A 26,302-nucleotide genomic window follows, 5' to 3' on the forward strand; every position below is an offset into this window, starting at 1 on the left:
AAAAAGAATCTTTCTCTGGACTGTAAGTATTCTGTTGTGGAGCCTCAATTGGCAACAACTTGGAAAGATAAAAACTACTGTAGCTGTCACACTCCATTTTGTCTATACAAGTGTAGGACTGATGCCGCCATAATTTTCTACTTCAGGTTTAGCTAATTTTACAACTGTTATGCGATCACAGTATGATAACAAATTGGTAATTTTGCGATTTTTCTAATAATTGTTAATAATCTGAATGACCAACTTAATAGTGTGTAATGCATCAGGAACACGGATACATAGTGTGGATAAATGTCTTAAGCAATTAAGTTAGGTTAAAGTTCAAGCTTAAATTGATTTCACAATTTGAATCAATGAATTACTATACTGCATTGACCTATACTGTTGCACTGTATGTATTTATTTGTATATCTTTGTCATGGAAGGATTTGTCCAGCCATTATTAATCATAGCCTTTAGCCCAACAGCATTTGCTAACTGACAAGCAAATGTCATGGTCTGGATGGATATACTGTACACAAACGTAGGTCAGCATAAGCTCCACAGTCACAGTCACACGACGCAATGAATACATGTGTGCCTTAAAAGGAACCGTGGACAAGACAATACCATTCGGATGGCCGTAGGGCATGTGACCAATGCTGTGAAAGCTGAGGTTTAAGAGTAAGCACATATTTCAGGGGAGGAAAGCTGCCCTGCTCACTTCAATACTTCAATCCTACTTTCCCTGAAAACTAGCCTTTGATTCATCTTCCATCACTGTCAGAGAAAAAGTAATTCCTTAGTGATGGGCTACACATGTGAATGTAAGAATGCGTTGCCATGAATCATATAATTTCCCCCCTAATTCCAAGGGCAACACGAGACCTGTCATTAGTTATGCAGATAGATGTTTGGTGATTGACAGTTCTCTAGGGGGACAGCTGTATGCACATTAAATACCCTCTTCTCTTCTGTCTGTACTCGGCTGGATAATGACAATTGACTATACATTGAGGGGGGAAATATCAATGTGCACTGCAGAAAATATCAATCACATATAGCCTAATAGCCGAATAGCATTAATTATTTAGTTTTCAGACACAGTCAAAACAAAGCTTTCACCTTCACCTGGGCAACAATAAATCCATTCAGCTAAAATACAATGCATAAGCAAACCTGACTTTACTACAAATAGTGCAAATGCAGCACTCCGACAAGCTGGATTAATAAAGTGACATAACTATTATAGTGAGATAGCCATTGAGTCTTAATAAAAACTGCACTCAGGTAGAGAATTGCGTGAGCATATTTTATTCATAAAATGACATCTTTTCCAATGCCAGGCAAGCACTTCATTCAAAGCTTAAATTATGAAGAGGACTTCTGTTGTTGTTGTTGTTTTTTCGTGATACTACATTACTTGGGCCTTTGAGGATCATTAAATTTATTTGAGACAAAATCAAATCAAAAACAATAGTACTATTCATTTGTATAGTACTTATGAAACGCGGGAGTTGAAGTGCTTGAAAATCAAATTAGATAGCCTTGCAATATAAAACATCAAAAACAAAGTCAAACAAGATGAGTATACGAGTAGGATAAAGGTACCAACTAACAACTTGCATTCATCCTTTTAACCACTTATATAATTTAGGGTCACAGTAGGGCAGGAACCTTTCCCAACATGCACCGGACAAGAGGCAGGCATAGTTCACGTGCAAAAAAGTGCCAGTTGACTTTAAAACCAGGACCTTTTCACCTTGAGGCAAGAGTTCACCCATCAAATAAAAACACTTGAAAATACACTATAAACACATCTAAGAAAATATGTTTCAAGCCGTTAAGATGATATTGATTCTGTTATTGCCCAAGCTCCTCAGGCAGGTCGTTCCAAATCACAGAGGCCCTGATGGCAAAAGCCTGGTTTCCCCTTCTTTTAATTCTAAAAGCCCGATCAGCCAGAAGGCCCCACTGGAGGATCAGAGGCTGCACACTGGCTCATACAGGGATAAAATGTGTGCGTTATAGCCAGAAGCCAGACTCAACCAGGCGATCAGTAAAAATTACTTAAAAGTGACAAATTTGGTTTTTGCAGCTGGTGACTTGGAGGATACCTTTTATTATATTCCAGGGTTATATTAGTATAAACAAGGAGTCTAAATAAGGATAAAAATCATGCATATTCTTTGTATTAAGGGTTGACAGCACAGCTGATTCCACTGGGAATCAACTACTTTGCGAAGGTGTCATCTGCCTTACATCTTTTGGTTGGTTGGTCTGTGTGGATGAGTCCTCAGAACTCCCCCACTTAAAACTGTGCCCTTCAGTCACTTCCAGCCCACAAATTCCCCAAAACGACACAGAAAACGGCAGAGAAGCAAAGTAAGTAACGACCAGGTGAAATAAGCTACACATAGCAAGTCAAAGACATCTAGAAATTTTACCACAGGTACCGACTCCAATGGGATCTGTCCATATTTGCCATTTTCTTCTGGACGTGTAAGTATTGTATGTGTGAGGCAACCGTTTGTTAACATGCCAGCAACGAGCACTTGATAAGATGATATGATTTATACTAAATGCTTTATTGTGGAGTTCTTTATCCTCCTTTGGGTTGAAAAATCTTTTAAGTTGAATTCTGAATTCTGTAAGATACTTCTTTCACATACTGATAAATGTTTGTTTTTTTGAAAAGTGAGAAAGCACTGTAGTTTGACAGGTGTCCCTGGAAACCATCATCTGCAACAGTCATGTTACAGTTTGTGATGGACTAAAGCACCATAGTGGGACTTGCATGCGCATAATGGCGCTTTTCCATTACACAGTTTTAGCACTACTCGCCTCTACTCAACTCGACTCTACTCGGTTTCTGTTGTTTTCCATTACAAATGAGTACCACTTCAACGTGGGTGGGGTCGTCAGAGCAAGGCGGCCCAAAACTCCAGTGACATCATTTGTATGCGACACAAACACAACACAACTAAGGACATCGATGCGATGGTATACCTGCTGCTTGGTCTGTGGCTTTTTGTCAGACTCAAGGTACTACGCATGCAAGGTAGTACGCACGGTCGCTGTTGCCAGGTTTTAAAAATGGCGGGTTTGATTCTTGTGAACGAGTCACTCCCTGGCCAATCAGTGGCCTGCAGTCTGTTGATGTCACATTTTCGGCCTGACTCAGCTCGCTTGGAACCCCGGCCTAGTAGGTACTAAAAAAAGTACCTGGTACCAGGTACTATCGCCTAATGGAAAACCCTAAAAACCGAGTCGAGTCGAGTAGAGCCGAGTAGGTGCTAGTGGAAAAGCCCCAAAAGTGTCCAACCTTCCTGTTTGTAACTGTCTTTGATGTCTGGTTTAAGTGAACTTTTTGCCACCATCTAAGGACCCTTCACTCTACATTTGTTGCTAACAGCACTTAAAGTAAGCCTGCTGTAGATGAAAATGGTGTGATGGAATGGTTTGAGTGAGCGTACAGTATGAACCTAGTTTTATTGAACAGAAACTTGATAACACAGGTTTATGGTAATGCAAATAAAGTATAAATGTAACTCTGTGAGTCCGAAGGGCCGTCATTATGGTCTAAATACAATGATAACCTTCATGTCATGCCCACAACCCCCAGAGGTGGAACTTTCCGCACTATAAAAGCACAACTTCTGGCTCGTCCTCTTCCCTTGAAGGCCTCAGAATGTTCTGAGCAACAAGGATAGTGATCTGTTTCAACCTCACTCTAACTGTCACCGTCCAAGTAGGAAAACCCCTGTTCCACATTAGCATGGGAAATGGCATCAACCAACCAATGTGACAAGCATTGAAAAAATTGAAATTTCATGCTTTTATTGTGTGCATCGGTCCCACATGGTCAGAATGTGGCCAACTGACATTATTTTCCTCTTTATCTCAGTTAATCATTGCTTGTCAAACCAAAGCATTTCATTCACGTTACACTGTTTAAAACAATCATGTTGATTAATCTTGATCTCTGGATGCTTCATGGTTTAACACCTGTAGGATGCACATTCACAAAACAAAACAAGATGAGATGAAATGAAGTACATATACACGCTATAACTAATATAGTAAATGTCCGCAATCAACAATGCAGTCAAATATAGTGTTGAATGTACACTTGTAAAACAAGGGAACAGGGTCTGAAGATTGCTGCCAGAACTGACGCATTTTAAGATCACAGTTTTTAAAAGTCTGAGATTTTTCAGAATGCATCCTTACTTGAGCCACTGCTGCCATAATGCTGACTGGTGTTTCACCTCTCAGTCCTCTCTTTATGAATTATCAGAGCTCACTTCTAATACAGAGCCTTTGGAGCACCACTCAATGTAGAGCACACGCTAATCAATGGCCATGTCTGGATAAAACCCAAGTTTCTGTACTATAACAATTAAATGCTAATTTTGAAAAGGCTTTCACCAACTACTTGGTGAGGCTTTACAGAAAGGGGACAGGGGATTTCTCAAAGTGTAAATGTAAGACAGCCCAAGCACCCTAAAATGCTGCTGGAAAATGAGATAGAATGATTAAACATAAATAATACTCCCTGCTACCATGACAGAGCATCTTTCACAGCAAAGCAGAAGACCATCAGACCTTAACTGGAGGACCCACATATCTACTAAAAAAGAAAATCAAATGTTAACATTTGGAAAAAGTTGTATAGTTTTAAATGCTGTCACCTGAAATTAAATTCTCATTTTTCCTCACACCCCTCCACCTTATTGTGACCTACTGATGAACGTATGTGAACATATATGGTTTTATGTTAGCATGGCATGTGAATACTACTACTTTTTTTCAGTGCAGGAGTAAATCACTTTCCTGCCTGCACCTGTTTGCTGTACTACTAAGTGAATTCAACAGAGCCAGGCTTTCATTGCATGAGCTGGCTCAACAAACACTAAACTTGCAACTAGAGATAACAGGTATCATGAAGGTGATTATCAACTGTCTTTGTTAGCCCAGGCTTTCTGCTTCGGCGCATAAAAAGGAGGTTTGACGCGTCATTTTATTCTTCTTCCACAAAATCCTTTAACATTTTCTCACTAAAGAAAAAAAAAAAAAGCCATAAATTCTAACCTAGCAGCTGCTTATTCAATAAGGCGCATTTAAACGTATTCAAGTGCATTTACATCTGACACTGTCCCATAATGAAAGAGACGTGGAAATCACTGTGCAGATTAAATATTATCTGTGACAAATACCAATAGACCAATAAATTTTCTTGAGCGGCAGCACTAGCAGTGTATAACGGAATTTGCAGCTATTCAGGAGCAAACATAAAAAACAGAATCAAAGAGGTCTGTAGCCGCTGAGCCTCCATCAGTTTGTTACTGTGTGGATGGTCTGCTGTAGAAAATGTGTCAGTGTGTGTAATATTATAATATTGGAGATTTTCTGACAATGCGATTCTACAATTGACACTGCTGTAACTGCATGACCTCAATCAGTGACATTACTAATGTACAGCTCAACAAGTTTGCATCGTGACTTTCATTCACAGTATAAGATCTTCCCTCAGCTAAAAATCTTCATCGCTCACGGAGTACAGGGAAAAGGTGGGAGCGCTTTTTAGAGCCAATTTGAGCAGAATCTCTGCAAACATAACCTGGTCCATACCAGGTTAAGTTTGCAGCAAAAGTTATTAAGGTGATCTAGTCAGATTAAGAGAGAGCGACAAAGTTCTATTCAGACAGCAGTGACAGTCAGAGTGATGTCAAAGTAAACTCTTCGTTCCCAGTAGCAACACAGCTAAAAGTTTAGTTTTTTTGTTGCTATTTAATCAAGGATTGTAGAAAACAGATTGTGGGCTAGATTCACTCCCTCGCCTCATCTGGCTTTTGTTAATGTTAGATCTATTTCTTCAGTCAAGTATTTCTTCCTTTGTTTTTGAGGATGAGCGCGGCTCTCTCAATAACGGGTGTACAATCCTCCACCAGGTGTTGCAATTAGGACCTTACCAAGTAGGATTCGTGCGAGTGAGTTCTTTGTCATTATATTTTAAATTCTTTTTATCCAACCCAAGTAAAAGAATCGCTAATCTGGATGTGATATTGCAGACTGATTGTGCAGTTACTAGATATATGATTTATTTTATGGAGCCATGATGTTTTTTTTTGTCTGACCCTTGCTAATGTCTGGGTGGTTTTGACTATGTGGTATTTAAAGCTGTTGTTTCCCCTCATCAAGGGTTTTGTCTGAACACTGAGGAAGTCATTCTCTGCCTTTGTGTTTTTCTTCATTAAAAAAAAAAAAAAATCATACAGTGACGGAAGCAGAGAAGAACCAAAGCTCTGAACTAAGTTTCTGGATGGTTGGTCTTGTTGTTGGTGCTTTATTTATTGTTGGAGCTTTAAGGAACAAAAAACAATAACCTGAAATGCTGGTATTTTGTGGTTGCTACAATGAAACACTTTACTTTGGGTATTACAGGAATGATACCTGCGGCCCCTCGTGCTTTTAGATTGGCAGATGAACCAACAACAGATTCTTATTAAAGATATTTTGGTAACCACCTTACTCAGAGGGATTCAGATTCTCCTAAAGGCCGTAAGTAGTACGAAGTTTTGTGGCAGTCAAATTCAAGTCGGTGGTGACTCTTGTATAACTCATTGCACACTGGCAGTGTAGCAGACGATTGATTTGACACTGTCTCTGTGTTACTACATTTGAGTCTGCCTCTACAGCATTTCTGTCACTTTGAATAAAGGAGGGCTCCTCACTGAGGCCTCACTATACTTAACAACGTGGAGAACAGTGGTACTGTATTGTCTCTTGACATGCAGCTTGCGTGGGTGCTTTGAAGTGCATTATTTCACATCTTTTGATGTATGACGGAAAAGTTTGTATATAATAATTTTAACATATTTCTAACATTCAAAAATATGAGGCATGAAAATATTGCAGTGCTGCGTACACTGCTCGTCTCAGCATAATGTATATTTATGGGCAATACTCCTCTTTTACCATGAGCCACGTTCACTGTAATGTGCATTATTTTTTCATTTTATGTTAATTTATTTGGGACCATGAATATAAATTAGCATTAATCTTATGGAGGAAGAAGAAATTTTGTTTACCAGATTCAGTAACAATCAGTACAGGTAGACACAAACAACCTTCATAAGCTACACTATTTTGATTGGTTAAAATAAAGCAATTAAAATATATATATATGTCTCATATATTGTGTGTGACACACTTTGTTGATACGGTGGTATAAATACGATTTTAATTTATTTATACAATATTGACTTGCAGAATGGATAAATTGGAAGAATTTTCATCAGATACCATGCACACACAAGGAGAATTAATTTTTTCATGTTGAATATCATTGGCTAAGAATAACATTTAAAATGGATGTCCTTGTCAAAGAATAATCAATCTCCCTATCAATACTGGCAATTTAGTGTGCATCAAACCTTCTCTCTTCAAACACGTTACTTTCACATTTCTGGCAAACCAGCAAAATCCTTTGCTTTGTGAAGAGCAAAACTGACAATCTAACTACAGAGTTCACACAGTTTGAAAGGTGGCTTCATCCAGTCTCGTAGCTCTTTCTAGAGGCCCTTGAGACCCTAATTATGTGGCCTTGCACACTCAAAGGCTTGGGAGGAGCTGTTAGATGATGCCTCCCTCCCAAAGAACATCACTCCACCTGAGATGACATCAACCATCATCACATCTACCGGAAATGTTTTCAAAAAATTCTCTTGTCACTTAACAGGAGCCCCCTTGAGGCGTCAACCTTTAAAATATAAAATTAAATAAATGCCACACTCAAAAAGCTGAAGACAGTCCCGTTTGATGTCATCATATGCCCCCCACAACAAAAGGCTACTTTTGTTTGCCCTTCAAGCCCTATGCAGCATGAACAAGTCTGCATATTCTGATCTACTGCCTGCAACACAGGGTGCATACTAATACTCTTTAATCCAGCCATTTAACCAGCGCATTACAAAGGCTCATCCAAGAAGACATATCGGCCTATACCTACACGTCAAAAGTTGTCTTATTGAACATGCAGCACTTCATCAGCGATGTTCTCATTCGAGATTTATGGATAAATTAATGGGTGTCCAGGTAGTTGATCTCTCTACTGCGAGGTGTTTCAAGCATAAGCCTGCTCTCCCACAGGGAGTTAGACTGGGTCTCTCATGCTTCCAGCCATACTGTAGCAGCCTTTATGTAACAGTAAGAAGACACAGCTAGAGCATATATCACTGCATGCAGAGGTGTTCTCCCACTATCCGCTGCAATTTCTTGCCCCGGTTGGATCAATTGTCCTCTAAATGGAGATCGTAATTCAGGTCAGGGTTGACAAAGTACCAGACTTGTCAAGGGCAAGGGTAGAGCTGTATTGGTGTGTTTTTCAAAATTTGTCTTCTTCTTTTCTTTTTTTTTTAAATACATTTTTTTTTGTTGTTGAATCACTCTTTAAATCATCTTTTCATGTTGTGGACCCAATTTTTTTTTTTGTATTTATTTTAATGTACGTAAAATGTGTGTACTCAAAGGGTTTTTACACTGTCTCCCTCTTGATTGACTATTCAAACATTTACAGTGGCCCTTCAGACATGAGCTACAAGAACAATTGCATGATGAGGCGTTCACTATACAGCAACAACGCTAGGTATTCTTCAATAAATGTGGAACAGTGAAACAGCCATGTTCTGCCAATTTGATATGCTCACCAGCACTTTCTTTTCACACTTGCGCTAAAATTGGACATAAAACAGCATTTGGCACAACACATGCTGTGAAAATAAAGTAAAGGTAATGTAAAGGGTATATCTCACCTGTGTCTCATATGACATGAATTTAGTGCGACTTTGTTAATATAAATTTCATCAATTCGATTCATTGCTATTCATGAGCAGAAGATGTTATTAGGTCATCTCAATATAAAAGGGGTTTGAGTCTTTGGAGAGGCTGCTTCAACAATGGACTGAAGAGAGCCACGGTCTGCCTTGGCTTCACTCTTTGATTAGAGATCACATGTGCCTGCATTAATAGGAGACGATCTAATTTAGGTATGGTCATTCCAGTGGCTGAACAATATAGGGGGTGAGTGTGAAAGTAGTTTTCTGCCTACACTGAATATGTTAGCCCTATGATAGCCTTGCATCTTGTCTTCAGTCACAGCGAGAGGTTGAGTGGAACCGTACCATTATGGTCGCCACGATCAGAGAGTGAGACCCAAATGTCGCACACGGAGACAGAGAAGGGAATTTATCGCAGCGATTGGAAGGTTGAGATTAAAAGGCTGGAGCGAAGCATGGAGTGGGGCGGGGGCAGGGGCTACGAGTGCGGCTGGCAGTGGCGAGGGAGGCAGAGGCATGGAGGAATGTCACCGAGCGGGCAGGCAGGACTGCCAAGCTGGCAGAGTGGCAGATGGACAGACAGGAGTAGTGATCCTGAAGCACAAGAAAAAAGCAGCTGTCACGGAGTCCAAAACACGAGGAAATTACTTCGCACGAATATCAAAAAGAAACTCCAGGAAGGAGCCAGGGAATCTACCAGCGAAGCTGCAACAAAAATCTTGTGATGAGTGGAAGGCAGGCAGGGGAAGAAATGCAGGAGGTGATGGGCTGACAAACAGTCAGTGTGTGAGCAGGGGGAGATGATGAGCTGATTGAAACCACGTGTGCAGATAAGCTGGGAGACCGGAGCTGAGAAGTTTAATGACAACATACATACATACAGACAGACAGACAGGGGAGCAAAGACACACGGGGAAAGGGAGACACGAAGAGACACAGGGAAACAGGCTGAGATGACTACAGTAAAGTTTAAAATCTGTCTGCACAGTCAGTAAGAAGCTGCCATCATCAGCAGCTTATGAGGAAATAAAATGTGCATGTTGTGGCAGTGGTAGTGCTAAACAGTTCTGACTAAAATCAGATTTTAAAAAGTTAAACAACCTGATGAGCTTCTGTAGCAGAGGGTTTCTGTGTGGTCCCAAACTTCTGCCATTAATAAAATAAAAACACGGAAGTGAACTTCCTCTGAACTGATCTTCTCCACTTTATTGCCTTGACAAACAGACAGCAGAGACACACACACTTCACCCGTTCTTTTTTTTTCTATCAAAGTAACCTCCTTCCCTCCCAAACAAACACCGCTACAACTAATAAAAAACATAAATTCACGCAGAGCTTTTTGCAAAGAGGCAACTCCATAAAAACAGATTACACTGTTAAATTACCAGCGATAGCTTCCGTTTGCCGACTCTAGTAAAGAGGGAGCTGGAGTAGCAGTAGGAGCTGAACAAAGTGGGTAGAAGAATATATGGTTAGAAAAGGAGGAAGTCAGACTTTACTTCCAGACCATTGAACTAACTGATAATAACAGTGTTAGCCAAAAAGTGTCCGAATAATTAAACAGTTCTGTTAGATTATATTAGATTACACTTAGCCAACATGGCGTGGGACCCGGACAGTGGTGCAGGTGGAGGAAGTCGTGTTTTCGGGTGAGGAGCGGATCGGCAGCGGTGGCTGTTTTACGTGCTGGAGGTGGAAATGCTGTGGAAAGACGCCAGACAGACGCCTGACAGATGTCCAAGCCGAAAGACCGTAGTGTCCTGTCAATATCACGTGAGTTAAGCTAGCAGTTAAGTTAACGTGATGGCATGAAGTACGAAAAATGTTTCCACATGCAGTTTGTTTACGTGTAGTTGCCGTCTGGCCGACACAGAGTTGTTTATGTGGTGCTAATTACTAGCTAAACTTTAGCGCTAGCTAGCTGTTAGCTGATGCTAGCAGCCGTTAGCTAAATGACTGGCACCTAAAGTTGTTTGTGGGCGCGCGAACAGGTTACACATGTCTGAGAGGTCTGACATGAGGATGTGATGAACACTTTAATTAGTGTTGTTTGTTTACATCATGTTGGATATTGAGACATTTGTCTTTTCTGCTGTGGCCTCTCAGCCTCAATCTTTCACTGTCTCCATCCTTTGCTGTCTATACCAGTGTTTTAATTGTATCTAATCCAACCAACCCCTTTACATCAGGGGTTTTTAGTATTGCAAGATGGCAGCGCCCTTGCCAGGAAACATAAAACAGGGCTTCCTTTTTTCTTTTCTATCTTTACATTTGTCATGCTTGCCATATAATTGTTGATTAGTGAGGAAATCCATCTATTAAATCATCTTGGTTGAATGCTTCATGTCCACTTTAACTTGGCACAAACACTGGCAGTGGGTGAAATAGCTGGTCTGGGCCCACCCAAAGAAAACAGCATTTGCCTCGCAGCACCACTGTACTTTTCTTATTCACACTTGTGTCTTATTTGTTTAATCTGTACAAAAAGCCAAGTGTTAAAATGACAGGTTGTGCTTTGGTGGGGCATTATGTGCTATAATTTGTTGACTGGTGCAGCATCTCTCTGACTCTTCATCATCACAGTGAGGTTGCCAGGCAACGAGCAGAGCTAGCTCCAGCTAACCACCTGCTGACAGTCGCTTCATATTTACCTACGGAGAGTGATATGAGTGTGGTATCACTCCCCTCTAACTCATCCAGAAGGCAAATAAGCACATCTCCCAAAATGTCATACTATTGGTTTAGATCATTTGGATTTGTCATTTTTATTTGTTCAGTTAATTGTTCAATTATGCATCTACATGCAGTCAGAGCGCCTTCTCGATGCTGCAGTGTGCAGAGACTAAAACACCGGAATCAGCCTATGAAATAAAAAACAACAGCATGAACTGTCACCAGGCTGCTAATATGCTAACATTTGCATGAAATACAGGGGACATGATCACAGTGTCACCTAAATAATGGAAAATCCTTGACATGAGAAAACCTGTGGACACCACCTTAGACTGTTGGGTGCCATTAAAACTATGAGAACTATTAGAACTTGAAGGACAGAAGTGGAAAAAATGGAAATATAAGGGACATCTGGGTCTCTTAAGTGAGTCCTACTTAAACACATGTTCTGTCCAAAATTTTAACAATTTTGGTTGTTTCTCAGTTTCCTGAAAATTCTCATAATACGAAGTGTGTGGTCCAAGAAACAAGGTGACATCATGTACTTCAGTCAGCAGTGTACCAGTCAGTGTGTACCAGTCCCGGTAGAACAGATTAACTGAGTGCTGAACAAACCTGTGAAGGTGCTGTTACCATAATTATTAGTTCAGTTGCTAGTGTATCATAGAAGAGCTGGTCTATGATTGATGTGCTGTAATGTCACTCTGCTAATGTTAGCTTGGAAACTAGTAACCTACATCTGCTTCCAACTTCTCCAGACAATGAGTATCATTAATTACACCTTCCACAGGCACAATGTCTAACCATAACAAGACTGAGATCCGTAAAGCAAGCCTGGGAGTGAAGGAAATCTGAAACAACTGCACGAGAGTATATAGTTGTCAGACCCTGATCAGAGCCAGTGAATGCCACACTATGATTAGCCAGTGTTATTGGTCAGTTCTTGACCAATTTCCAGATCCTCAAAGACAGCTTAGGGGTCTCCTTCCTTGGTGGGTATAGCTGCTGTAACCCTTGGTGCCATTTTATATTTTCACAATACTCGTTGGACCAATTTAAAACAACATTAAGACCAAAATTGAAAAGAAAATGAGATTCACGGAGTCAATACTAGACATTTAATGTGTCAGAGGCAATGTTTAAGAAGCTTATCAAAATATAAACGTTGAATTTTATTTTTCATATGAATAATATAACAATATATAACAAAGCAGGTGGGTTATTGGTGTCAATTATGTATGGCAAATATAAAGTTTTCATAGTGCTGGAGAACTTGAACAAAGGCATATGGATGTTTACATCCATAATGTGATTTTCACTGGATGTATTTCGTCATTTCACAATATGACGGTGGCCTATGAAACAAAGCTAACCAGTAGCATTAGCATTGGGAAAAAACATTAGCCCACCTGAAACTTTACAGTAAGACAAGAAATGGGCTACAGAGAGTTACAGTAACCACAGCCATCTAAGCAATGTGGTTACATTTTCAAATATCAAATGGAAAAGAAATCAAACATGGGATGTCTTGCTGCAGGCTGGACATATTTTATTTATTAAAACAAATATCTGTGCAGACATTCTCCATAATTATCTTGGTGAAACTAAATGTAAAAAATCTTAAACTCTGATAAATTGTTTGATTGTAGGGGAAATTACATCAGTTTGGGGAAAGTGTTACATGTGTAAACCCGTCTCAACTATTCGTCCTGTGATATAGTCTCAGGAATCAGCACAATATCTCTGGGTTATCAGTCAAGAGTCATAACACCAGGGACAATTTCAACTCAGGTTGAACCCAAAACAACTTCAAATTCGCACTCGAGAATGTTGCATTGCAGCTGAAGGCAGATGTGTTGAGCTGAAAATCAGGCAGCTGAAGTTGGTTGGCACTTCGCACCAGTGAAGAAAATGAAAAATCACCGTGTTCCAAAGAAAAGTCAAAGAGGTCCACTGTATCATTTCAGTGTTCTTTTATAAGTATAGTTTAGAGAAGCAGCGTCTGACCAATCAAAAAGAAAGAAATCTCATTACTGAGTAACTACAACACAGATATTTGAGCTCCTAATGTCCAAAGGATTAAAAAGAGATCAAACATCACACGGTTAAGAATCAATGGTACAAATCTGAAGGGTTGTTCAGATTCTTAACATGTTAATGTCAATTTTAACATACATACAGCTTGCAGCATTTCGTGATAAACAATGACAAAACTTCTAATCTTCCTAGAAATACCATTGTAAGTAAGTAAAAATAATCAGTTAAGAGTGATTTGCATTGTTTTGGATGGAAGTTTTCAAGGTTCTTTTTAATACTTTGGACATTAGGAATGAAAATATCTGTGTTTGGATGCAGGATAAGACAACAGGACAGCAGAACCACGGGAGGTAACTTGAAAGTCCTGAGTGAGGTGTGAAGATTGGAGGCCTCCTACTGTTGCAGGCCTGGAAGAACGTGTGGGGGGGGGGCAGGATTTCCAAAGTTATTTTACAGCCACATGTGACTCCATCTCATCTTCTCATTTCACTTTCAGAATAGTTGATGGTTCTTCACTGATGCCAGACTTTGTCTGGTGTCTTGTGTGTGTGTCTCAGATCTCGGCATGGGCCTGTGTGGAAGGCGCACACACACATCCTTTGTGCGACCTGTGAACTTTGTGTATTCTGCTCAGCCAGTATCCTAATACCTAATGTTAGCATACTGTGGAAATGAACCATATTTTCTCAAACTGAAACTCTCCATATCAAGACACACACCAACTCCAAACGAATGAACAGAACTCATGGCACAAAGATAATGTAATTTAAGCACTTTAAGATTAATTTGAAATTGTTACGTTTTATTAGATGTAAATCTTTTTCTCTTTCTTCTTCTTCTTCCTTTCTGATGTACGTAAGTCATATTGTGTCATGTCATTTGTAAATGCAGGACCCCAGGCAGATCTGGAAGGGTGAACACAGTTGATTAAGCAAGCAAGTTATCAACAACCTGGTTTAATTTTTTGCTTCACAAACTAAGAGTTGAGATCGAGATTCGGGCGGGCGCCAGGTGGGGAGCAGCTACATGTTGTATGTATGTGGGGACATCTCATGGCCATGTGTACACATGCTGGATGATCTGGAGTATGATTGATATGATGTGGATATAAATAAATTATTTAATTTGAAATATGGAATTTTTATTTAAAGGTTATTATATAAGTAAGTTGCATGCAAAATAGGTCTACCAAACCAGAAGATGAAACAATTCAACCTGCTGCAACACTTCAAAAGTAGCCCAATTGTGTGGGACAACCACAGACCTGGCAACGCAGGAGTGAGAGCATGCGCGGGGAATGTGGGGATGTGCAGTGTTGTGCACGAGCAGTGATTGACACCGCATTCGCGACTCCTCCTGGCTCTGATTGGCTGTTTTCATTCATTCCATTGTGTGCATGTATATTTGTGTGCATGCATGTCTGCTGGTATGAAGCTTGCATTGCTGCCTCAGATATGCTGTAAGGAATATTTTTTGTTCACACCTCCTTTCTTCTCACCTAACATTTCAGCAATGAAGAGAAGAAGCAGACATGAAGACTTAGCCTTCATACATTATTAAGTGCATGGCAGTGGAGAGGAGAGACCCTAATAGAGAGAAACCACAGCAGTCTGTAGATATCAATCCTCAGAGACGCTTTCATGTCTTTTTTTCTTGAGTTGAGGTTGAGTGGAAGGAAGTCTGATATGTTTATGTATAATGCATCTGCAAACAGTGCGCCGTAATGCCTTTTTTGGCTTATACTAGTCCTTCTATGAAGACGAAAATGTAATTATCTAACATTGTTGTGATCAAATCTTAAAAAAAAAAAACTTAGTGTGCATCAAAACTAATTTAACTTCACCGAATTAGAATTTTCATATTTATGTCAACATTTGGGAGATCCGAGGCTCGGCTGTATCAAAATCAAAAGCGATCGCACATCCCAGAATGGCACCCAGAACACAGATATAACAAATTACAGAATAATTGGATGAGATTCTTTGTTGAAGGTTGCCAAGCATTACCATGATAATAGAAATGTAATTAGTAATAACACCTAGAAAGTGGAGGCTGTCACTGGGGTTCGCGACATTCTAATTTCTTTTTTTTTTTTTCAAACGGCGGCGATTAGCCAATTTGTCGTGTTGTAAGGCTCGCTGCAGCTTTGAATGAGTCTTTATAGCTTTGTCGAATGAAATAATGTGAACCGCCTATCTGAGTATTTTTTGTATGTGGCGGAATTATGGGTTTATTGAAGCTGTATAATTGCATTTTATTGTTTCTTTCTTTCACCTCTCCCTTCCTCTTGTGGCTCATACCCCATCCGCCCTCAGAGTAAAGTCCTTTTTATTTCTATTTTACTTCTGTACCTCTGTACAGTAAATTTGATCTCCTTTCATTATGCAAATCAATTTAATTTCAGCTAAAACCTGGAGAGAGTAAGTGAGGGGAAACTTAGCTAGTGAGGAAGATGAATTAGAAAAAGATGAAAAGGAAATACCAAATGCATTCGGAATGAAGCATTAGGTTCTCCCTGGATCTAATTTCAATAGATTAAACCTTCCATTTTTTCCCTCACTCGGCCCTTTTATCCATGAAGCATTCCAAGTTGATTTAGGTTGACACCTGTTTTGCCCTAAAACAATTGCACTCCTTGCCCAATGTCGGAGGGTGAAAGACAGATGGAGCTTTAGGATAAACTGTCTCAGTGATTACCCTCTCTGTCTTGTACAGTAAGTCAACATTATAAATCTCAGCGGAGACAGTGGAGCAGTATCAGCCAACTCTAAAAGCCAATTACCTTCTCAATGACCTGGCTCATGTAATATTTACAGCGATATAGTTGGTTCCACTTACTTCAAGTCAAAGAAATTGTGATGTGGAAATAATAAAATTATTATCTTACATTTTCAATATTGCTCTGAATCCAATAAGGCTTCTGTGTGGCGAGGAATGTTTATACAGCAGTACAAAAATGAGACATGATTGTTCTTTTTTTTTCTCTTTTCTCTTTTCAAAATTTTACTTTCAATGTGATTCATTTTGTCCAGTGTATTTTCTCATTTCGCGCATCGAGGTTTTTCTTAAAAGATTTAGCCTTTTTTGGATTTGCTTTGTTCATTTAATGCACACATCCACACATGCTTACACAAGTCTGGCATGATTACCAATGAAATTTCCTGTAAATTGCTGCTCTCTTCCTCCTACACCGTTGACAAATTTAATTATTAGCAAAGAGTTCACAAACAAGCAGTTTGCTATGCGACGCGAAGGCAACAGGCCAGACCTCATAGCGAGAAGGTTGTAGCTCCTCTCCACATGAATCTGTCCGTCGAGCGTGTAGACGCTTTGATGCGGGTGTGTGTTTACGTGTATCGGCATGGAGCTAGACAGACACTGAGGTGTGTACAAGCCTTCTCAGCTGGCCAGTCTGTGCCCACACCAACTATGTGCCTGCGCCAACACACACACATTCTCAAAGCACTCATAAGACACACACACACACACACACACACACACACACATACAATGAATGCCATTGGCAAGGTTATTACTGAGTCTCATGTGTCCTCATGATCCAGTCTGATCTATTCTGTTTTTGAATAAAAAATAATGAGGACGTCATTGCAGATACATCAAAGAGATCAAACACTATCCTCATCTGTGTGGGAGGATTTGTATTTTAGTGCATAGCTTAATAAAATAAACAAGGTAAGTGCATACTTATATTTGACATTTGGCATACATTCACTTGTCTGCATCCATAACAACACTGGCTCACACTCCAGCCTCCAAAATCACCTCTGAATTTGATAAATTGAATTTTGCTGGAATAAGATTCACAAAGGTGTACGCACAGCTATTGCGGAAGATTGCATGAAGTTAGATTGCCTTAGATCTGTGCCTTTTGATTTATATTTTTTTCCAGAATCGCCTAATGCTGATTGAAAGGGCTATTTTGACCTATAAAATGTCAAGTGGTTTGTCACCAGGACATATTGCACACGAGGTGCGTTTTGTACTTGAGTCCTCAGGTTCAGCTAAGAACAATTTGCTGCCAATTCCTGCTTTTTGACTTTCATTTGACAAGCTTTTCTGCTCAGGTCATATTTTCAGTAGTAGAATGATGTGCTTCCTGACAGATGAGCGGCTCTATGGATCAAATGTTTACTGTAAATCATGTATTGATGCTATTCTTTGACATTCTTTGACTTACAGTATCTACAGCTTGACAAAACGTCCAGGTTTGTGGCAGTCTGAGATAAATAAAAAACTAAATAAAAGAGCCACGAGCCAAAACAACCATCGAATCAACAAACCACTTTCCAATATCACAATAGAGGGACAACTAGCTAGATCTTGGCCCTGGCCACCGTTTATTACATATTTGCATTTATTACTCTAAGCAAATGATACAGTTTGAAAAAAGACAGGAAAATAATGTGTTGAATCACTAGAGCTGCTGAGGGTTTGTTCAGGAATGAATGGTGAATGCATGGCACAGCTGGCTATGGGAGCTGGTTTAATCCAAAAAGGTGCAATGCCTCTCAAGGTCAGATCTTGGTCTAACCACAAACAACCAACCACCACTTCTGCAAGGTTTTGGTCCACTCTCGGATGTGATTGTTGTGTTCAGTCCTGCCCAAACGAACCACAGCAAGCGGGTAATTCAACTGAACCAAACACAACAGGTGTGAAAACACAGTGAGTCTATTGTGATACAGTATTAGCTGTGTCTATATTTAATGACTCATTTGTCTCTATCAGGAGACTGTAAAAAGATTAAAAAAAAATACACCTGCCATTTGCTCAGTGATAATGCTGCTCAGGAAGTATAGAGCTTTGGTCCTACTTTACTACAGATATGTTTAGGGGTTAATTAGTGGTGTAGGTGGTGCTGCTGATGGAATACAGTGACCGTGAGTTTAATCACAACAGTTCCATCCAGTTTCAATAAAGATGGTGTGTGTCAACCATAGGACACACTGTGGGATCAGTCTGTTGATGGTTGATGATGATGTTTTAAGTGTACAACAATAAGATTGGCCAATGGGCCGGGGCCAGTAAAAAGTTACTCCAGGCTAGAAAGCAAGCAGCCAGTTACCCATTCAGGCCTGTGCTTGAAAAAGAAAATAATTTCATATAAATAATGTTCTCGATATCGCTACACTAGCGACGTTGCTACATCTTTTCTACTCTGTACGACTTGGCTCTGCTCTCCTTGCGTCTGTCTGCGTGCGGCACATCTACACACAGTCTCATGTATTACGTGTAATACATGGGGCTGTGGGTGGAGCTCGCCATGCAGGGACAGATACAGGCTTTTTTTACCGGCATTTTTTACTTCATAGATGAAATGGTGGTCAATCCTAAAACAACACGGTTTAAACACAGTTTTAATGCAAAAAGAAGATAGTATCGGCGAATAGGGCAAGGAGCGTAGTCTGATTTCAACTATCTTATGATTATCTGTTGACCCAGTTATAAGTTAACTCAGAAATATCAATATTAAAGGATTAATGAATTTCAGCTTTCTTAAATACATATTATAGAGTTATGAAGAAATAAACCTTTAAAAAAAACTGGTGCTGTTTTTGTTCTGTCTTTGTGTTTGTGTGTAGGCAAAATCATGTGAATGTTGGGCCCTGTAGTGCATATCACATTTACTATTTGTTCGTTGCCTTGTTAAGAAATCACTGTGGACATATATTGAGTAAAGTCATTCATAAAACATGGCATCATCTGTAGCAACTGGGTCAACCCCACCATTGCTCTCAGTGTAGATGTTCGTCTCTCAGGTCTCAGGAAGAAACTCTTAGGCACTGTGCTAACTTTTAGTACCACTTATTATAGGAGGATTATGCAGGACTGTAAGAGAACAATCAACATTGGAAAGTGTGCCGCAGAAATTTTAGAACAAAATATCATACTCTACATTTTCAAGCAAACACTTGGTGCGTTAATAGAGGCTTATTGATGAGTACATAAAATTTAAATTGCTGCTCCAGAATCACTGAAGGCTTTTTCTTTTACATTAATCACAAACTGATGGCTCATAATGTCAGACAAAGTTGCCCACTCAGGATGCCTCAGTGGAGAATATCATTATTGCCTCTGCTTTATACAGCCAGTCCTTGACAACATCTGCATAATGTCTCCAATATGATGCTGATGTCAACAGGACGATGCAGATTGGTGAAAGCGAGGACAGTTTCAACGGCCTACTTTCCCTCATACAGATGGCAGTGGCTGTGACTCAACAGGTAGACCCAAGGGCGTAATTTTCTTTTCAACTTTTGAGACATCTGCTTGGAACTACTCACTGCTGCTACAATTACAGTCTCCATATGAGCACTATGTTCTTAATGGAATAGTGCTAATGTGCATAGCACACTCCATATACTATTGAATATACTATATTGAGAAAGGGGGATGATGGTTGCAATTATTGATTTTAATCATAAAACAATCAAATCCATTTTGGCACTGACAACTGATTTTAAGTATGTCCCAAAGATGCTGGCAAGATTTTAACCCCAGCTGTTGTGAAGCGAAACGTGCTTTTTCATGTGATAAACATTTTGAGCTACAGCCCAGCTCACACATAAGAAGTCCAGATGAGACTACTGGATTGATTTGATCATCAGTTTGTCAGGTAATAGCCTGAATGATGACATGTGAACTGTGTAGTCAATTTGAAGAGTGGTGAGACTCTTTCAGACTCCTGATGGAGTTATCAATAATGAAATGGTTTATTTGATAAAAATTACATGAAATAAAATCACACCAATGGCTGGAGTTCTAGGAGGCAGAAAAAAAGTAGAAGAAGTGTTGCCACCAGACAAGAACTCTTCAATGTACCAGCTTTTCTAGGACAGCAGCCTGCACTCAGCTCTCCAAGACTGGATGTGGCTAAACAGCCTGCGAGATGCGCTGCCTGCTATTCATATGACTGTCTTGTGTAGAGATGACAGAGTTGGCACCACCATGAAAATGGTATTTCAGTGAGTAGGGTAAATGCCCAGTTGGATGTTGGCTGTCTGAAAATGGCAGCAGTGTTTTCCCAACAGCCCTCGAACACGATGATGCTTTGCCCTCATCCTGGCCTAGACAGCAGCGATGATGGTTGTAGAGCTGTAGAGCTCGCTGCACTCAGCACTTGAGCTTTAGACAGTGAAACAGAGGGACACACATGTAACTAACCACTCATTATTTTCTGTTGAGTGAAGAGAGTATGACAGTATGGCAGGAATTTATTTCATCTTTGAGCTTGAGAAGTTGGTCTCAACATATATGTTGATATTCAATTTGTGACACTCCGTGTCTCAATATGACATCTGTACCACAGATTTAAGAAGCGTCGGGGATACAGCTCCAGTTCCAGTGATTTCAGGATTTCCAGAAAGCTTTCATACAAAGCCGCACTTGGCTTCTTCGACACTGAAGAGAAGTTGCCTCTAAAACAGTGATATAGACTATAAGGGAAGTAAAGACAAATGTATTCTTCTTTAAATTATAGGAGAGTAAATTTGTCTTTCTTGTTGTGTGTTAATTTGTTTAAACACATAATGATAACTTGCTTTGGTCCCATCGACTATTGCAATATTGCTTCCCTTGCTAAATTGTAGTGGAATCTTTCACTTCATAAGGACGGAGCAAAATAAAATGCACAAGCTATGTGCAAGCTATCCCGTTATGAAACGGAAACGTTTGATCAGTCTGTATTTACTGTATTGATGCTGAGAGAAAACATAAGAGTCATTAGAGAAAGATTTAAATGTAGAATATATAAATTCTTAAAGTTGAAGTTAAAGTAACCTTCTCTCTATTTGTGATTGACTTCATTCCAATGTAAATTCAAAAAGTCATTGTTATACACACAACCAGCACATACAGTATTTGCCCTTTGCTGAGTAAGCTGGTACTGCGGGAAAGCAGATATGCCACGCAATTAATTATCACTGTTTGTACACCATTAATTTTTATTAAAGCCAGCTGCAAGTGTGAGCCTGCACTAATAAAACAGATAAACAGATCATTAGGCTTTTCCATGTCCAGAGACAAAAAAGGAGATGCTAGCATAAAGGTAAAAAATAAACGAGGAACTCTAATCAGTGTTCTGTAATGTAAAGACATTCTCTCAATAATTCTGAATTGAGACATGATGTCTGGAAACAGACCTTAACTCAGACAGAGTGGACCTCATAGATTCAGCAAAGGCAATCAATAATATGCTTGTCAAAGTGCAAGGGTTGGTTAAATTATGGACAAGTACCAATCATTAACATAAACTGTGTGGTTCATTAGCCAGTATCCTCCATATCATTTAATCAACTTAAAATGTCCCTATTAGTACATGTATCTAGCATGGTGAAGCACGTTCATCTTGCTGGAGAGACATATGACCACAATCAACTGCCCCGTGGTCTGAATATTATAAAATTTGCTAACTATGACCTATGATTTTCTGTCTAAAATGCTGAGCTCTGAAAATATTACTAGTATTTGTGGTTTGTGTAAGTGACTGACCACTTATGCACAAACAATACATCACTAGTTTACTACTGTTCTCATAAACCGTAAGGGAAGCTGTTGCTTTATAATGTAAGTGGATTTCTTTGTGCTGATGGATCATCTGCTGCAGAGTAGGAATTCATTGCAGCATGACATCCAAGGTATAGCCAAGATTAAATCCTTTGAATAATTGCATTACAGCCGCTGAATATATGAAATACTGCCAAATCTATCTTTTACCACAACTGCACCCCAGAAATTTACCTCCAACATCCAGGATCACCATTGTTGTATTTGTATTCACAGGGGCCTGTAATTGCCATGATAAGTGCAATTAACAAAGCATGGTAATTGCCTCTCGTCTCTCTTCGCTCTCTCCCTCTCTGTCTGTTTTTCTTATTCTCTCTCTCTCTCTCTCTCCCTTGCTTAATGATCCTCTCATTTTGGTAGACAGATCTGCTGCAGATTAGAATCTGGGACCAGGACGACAGCAGAAATAAATAATGGTCATTAGAGCGTGTTCAACCAACGCAGCACCGGGAAGTAACTTGCTCATTTCCTGCATACGTGAAGCCTCCATTGCTCCCTGGCTCCTTTGCGTTTTCTCCCCAATAAGATTTATAGATGAGTAAAAATAGGGCTGTGAATCTGATTTATCACAACAAAGCTCTTTGGCTAGATCTCTCTGCCACCAAGCCCATGGTCCTCTCAGGAGAGCTTCACCTGGCATCAAGCCACCAGACACTCCATCTCTCCCTCACAGCCTCCCTCCCTCTCTGTGTTTTTATGGTTCTGTGGCGCAGAGCTAATTTCAGTCAATTTCTGAAAAGCACTCTGTTATACTGTGAAATGGGTCTCCAAAGTGGTCATAAGGGAAGAAGTTTCTGGTTGATAGGATGTTATTCTATGTTACAGCATTTTTGAGATTTACTGTGTTTGGCAACAAATGTTCTAACCTTCCAATTTTTATAATGTCAGCAAACAAGATTTCACACTATGCTGCTTCAGACAAACATTGGTTAAGTAATTAATGAAGCTCGAGCTTGGAATTATGAGTAAGATGCTATTGACCAATCTTATTTTAAATATATCATTATATCTTAGCTGAAATCTAAACACACAAAGAGGATACGATTTTACAATCTACAATCACCCTTTTTTGTAATTATAACAAATTTAGAAACAAATTTTCAAAATAATGCAGTCCAACACAACACTTACACCAAGGTCATAAAGTTGAAAGAGCTATAGTAACATGAAGGTTGCCGATCATTGCCGAAGTCTGGCATTGGGTTGCATGACATTGTAGCACCTTTACAGAGCAGACGCCATAAAATGCTTCATAATAAAAGACAAAAAAGCAAATAAAAGAACAACAATAATGAATTGGAGATATTAAGCTAAAAACACAAACACTTAAGATTAAATAAGACAAGGTGCTCCATGTCCACCAATTCGAAAGAGTTCCAAAGTTGAGGAGCTGGAACCTTGTAAGTACTGTCTCCTTTAGTTTTAAGCCTGGATCTAGGAACAACCAACAAATCCAGATCAGAGGAACATGGAGACGTGCTGGCACATAGGTCTGCACTTGGTCAAAGTCGTGGCAGCAGCATTTTGGACTTCTTGTAAGCCGTCCAATGATGTTTTGCAAAGGCAGGTGAAAGGGGAATTACAGTAGTCAAGACAGGAGGAAATGAATGCATGTATAATCATCTCCATTTCAGCCAGGCGTGCAAAGGGTCTGAGTGTAGTGATGTTCCTCAGCGGATGGAAACAGGAATGAACCAAACAATCAACATGCTTATTACAGGGATTTCACAGAAGAAGAAATAGAGATGAGACTTCACCCATCTATCACCTTTGGTACAAGACCATCTGGGGCAGAAATTAGTACTCATATTTTGTCAGAATTTAGCTCTAGAAAAGCATGTGCCATCCAATTTTTTCCTCAGTTGCAGCAATTTTGTTGATCATGAACTTCTGCGACATTTTGAGGCTTGAACAAAATGTATAATTAAATATAATTTCCATAACAATGGTAGGAAGTACCTTTAAAATATAAAATCTTTCATAGAGAAAGCATATATAATGCAAATAGCAAATGACCCAGGACAGAACCATGGGGAACACAGCAACACAGAGATTCAAATTATGTGGTGTAGTTAAGAACAGTAACTGAGGAGTCCTGTCTGAAAGGTTAGAGGACAACCACCCCGAAGCTGATTCAGGGATACCCAGTGTTAGGTGTCAAAATAGTGTCAAAAGAGAGTCCTGAATTTTCATTCCTATGTGCTAAATGCACAACCCTTGGTTAGTTCTGCCCACATAGATACATGGTCTTTCATGCAAACTAACTATCCTTTCCTAACACGCACATGGCCTGTGTCTTTGTCTCCCTCTGACCCACACACCAGGGGGTCTGAGTGGCAGCCATTTTGTATGCAGTCACCTTTGATTCTCCCACCTTTTGTAGTCTTCCTTTGTCTCAGTTGGGACATGGATGAGCCTCCCCTTCCTTTTCATATTCACACACACACACACACACTCTTGCTATTGTTCTTTAGTTAGACACATTTAGTTATATGGTTTACATGTTTGGTGGTTCTCTTGTCATGTACTATAAAGTGTGTGGACAAAGGAAAAATATAGGCGCAAAACCAGGCGGAAGCTTCCCAAGAAAGTTGTGCTCGTCTAAAGCTGCGTTTCCACCAGCACGACTTGGCCCTACTTGACTCGACTCTGCACGGTACGGTACGATTGTGTTTCCATTACACCAAGTACCACCTCAAACGTGGGCGGGGTCGTCATAGCAAGGCGGGCCGAAACTCCGGTAGCGTAATTTGTATACGGCACAAACAAACACAACTAAGGACGTGGAGCGTTTGGTTTGTGTGTATCCGTTTACCTCGTTCACAGAAATAATAAAAACGCTCGGTCTCTGTTTCCGGGGTTTTAAAAACGGCGGGTTTGATAGTCGCTCTCATGACTCATCAAGTGACGCCGCTCCCTGGCCAATCAGTGGCCTGCAGTCTGGTGACGTCGCATTTTCAGCTCGTCTCAGCTTGCTTGGAACCCCGGCCGAGGAGGTACTAAAATAGTACCTGGTACCAGGTACTAGGGCCGGTGGAAACGCTACCTAAAGCGTACTGAGTCAAGTCGAGTAGGGCCAAGTCGAGCCGGTGGAAACGCGGCATAAAACAGCTGTTGTACACTTCTTTTAAGACTTTAGCTGTAAAAGGTAATTGTAATTCTGGGGGTATTGCTTTGGTAATCTCAGCAACGCTTTGGTACGTCCACTTGCCACAACTCAATTTACTAGATAATGTTATTTTTAATCTGAAAAATACCTTGAATGATGCAGACGCAAAAACACAGGAACATGTAAGGCAACAATACAAAAGTCCATATAGAGAAAACACAGCTCATCTCAAATACTGGTCATAAATTATGATTTTACTGGAGTTTTTTAGGAAGCATGAAATGAGTCAGAAAAACAGGACTACTATATCAGACTCAGTCAATAGAATTTAGAAAAAATATTACTCTCAAACTACTTGTGATACCTTTGTAGCCCATTACTAATGTAAACAGAATACCAAAAGTGCACCTTATGCCAGAGTGTGTATCAAAAATAAGACCATATGTCCCGAGAGCCATGTGGCTTAAGGCTCTTACATGTCTCTCACAGCTGTTGGCATGAGATGCAGCATGGCATCTTGCATATTCACAGTGGCATAATTACACCATGTGTGTATGCCTGGTGAGTGTCTCTCAAAATTTGAAATTTATTGATGAGCAAAATGCACATACACTGACTGCGCATACTGACTGATTGTCAGCATGAGCTATGCTCAATCCCTGCTCCTACACACCACAGCAGCCAAAGGAAGCAATGCTTGAGACCAACAGGAAAGGTAAGGTTTGCACAAAGTTTATGATCAGATTTCACCAGAAAGAAGATCAAAGCATGATATCACAAATGTAATAATATGTATGTATAGTTGTGGGTCGTGCATGTTCTTCTGCATACACAGGCACATGGAGCTTTTTTTTTTTTTCCAGCCTTTACTACCACTTTCTCCGCAGTCTGACTCACAGGCTGTAGATATACATATTTCATTAGGAATTCTCCTCCCCTTATGCTATCTGCTTCTTACCGATTTCAAAGTCCCTGTCACTATGTGAAACAACAACCACCTCCAAGCTAGCAGCCTTCCTACTATGTATCAAATTTGATTTTACTACATTTGCAGGACCACAACAGCTTGTGAACGCAC

Source organism: Pempheris klunzingeri, chromosome 2 (assembly GCF_042242105.1).
Source record: "Pempheris klunzingeri isolate RE-2024b chromosome 2, fPemKlu1.hap1, whole genome shotgun sequence".
Classification (NCBI taxonomy): Eukaryota; Metazoa; Chordata; class Actinopteri; order Acropomatiformes; family Pempheridae; genus Pempheris; species Pempheris klunzingeri.